The sequence below is a fragment of the Tachypleus tridentatus genome, chromosome 1 (genome assembly GCF_004210375.1).
Source record: "Tachypleus tridentatus isolate NWPU-2018 chromosome 1, ASM421037v1, whole genome shotgun sequence".
Classification (NCBI taxonomy): domain Eukaryota; kingdom Metazoa; phylum Arthropoda; class Merostomata; order Xiphosura; family Limulidae; genus Tachypleus; species Tachypleus tridentatus.
In genome coordinates, this window is record NC_134825.1 from 167,567,979 (window position 1) to 167,569,187 (window position 1,209).

The window sequence follows — 1,209 nt, forward strand, 5'->3', positions numbered from 1 at the left end:
TAAACAACCAACAGTTTCACGATTGATAACTCTCGAGGAGAAAATTAATAAATTACGTATTATAGGGCCTCATTTCTTTATCAAAACACCTTTAAAAAAAAGGGAAAACTCTGACGGAAGTCAAGTCCAAATGTTCTGTTATCAATATAGGCTTCGAATGTTAGCGGATTTTTTTGTGTTTTTGGTTTGGGACGTTCTGGAATCATTCAATTTGAAACTAGAAAGTTTTATTGCAGTCTTTCATATCAGCATCTAAATGTCGAAACGATATATTCCACCATGGTACGAGGCACTTTTTGAACGTTTCTAAAACTGCATGTCACATTCTAGGGATGCGATTTTCAGCCTGAGGTTTTATTCCTCTAATAATGTAAAATATGTGTAATTTCTAATATGCAAATCGTATTCTAAGACTGTTTCCTTCTTGCTGCAGTAATTGAATTAATGGTGACGTCATTATCGTTCTTTTGATCTGTCACTCGAGAAATATCTTTATAATTTTAAAGTGTAAATGAATTTCGTGAGAATTTTGATAAGAGATGCCTCGGCATGGTCATTGGACTCTAAATCCTAATGTCGCAGGTTCGAACTTCGGTTGCACCAAACATGGTCGCCCTTTCAGCCATGGAGGCGTTATGATATGACTCTCAAACCAACTCTTCGTTGATAACAGAATAGTCCAAGTGTAGGCTGTGGGTAATAATCCATTTCGTAATACTTTTAGAGTTTTATGGTGACAGCTTGTTAATACACTTAGAGAACAACTTTATTTTATTTAGACGAAATATATGTAGCATCAAACTAAATAGATATTTTCATATACTTTACAAAGGGTTGTCGAAAATCGGCTCGTTGGTCTAGGGGTATGATTCTCGCTTTGGGTGCGAGAGGTCCGGGTTCAAATCCCGGACGAGCCCTTTTCTCTCACTTTCAGTGATACTTCTGAGCAGTGAAAAAGGTGTATTATTCTAACACTATTTTATATCCATATACCAAGATTAGTTGTGTTTGTCATGCATAAATTTATATATTTGCAGAAGTGTAAAGTTTTCATTACACCGCGAGGGGAACCATAGAATTTCCTAAAATCTCCTTTCCCTAAACTGCTGAATTCACCAGCTTCAAAAATGGGCTCTTACGTGAATAAAACTCATCGCTCTAAATATCGTTCGTAACATCAATACCTCTCGTGGATTCAGCAGATACCTC

General features: G+C 36.3%; 1 non-coding gene across 1 annotated transcript; it reads left to right on the plus strand.

The window, feature by feature from the left end:
• Positions 1–846: 846 nt before the first annotated feature.
• TRNAP-UGG (transfer RNA proline (anticodon UGG)) lies at positions 847–917 on the plus strand. The gene has a single exon. It is a non-coding gene; the product is annotated as a tRNA-Pro (tRNA).
• Positions 918–1,209: the final 292 nt, after the last annotated feature.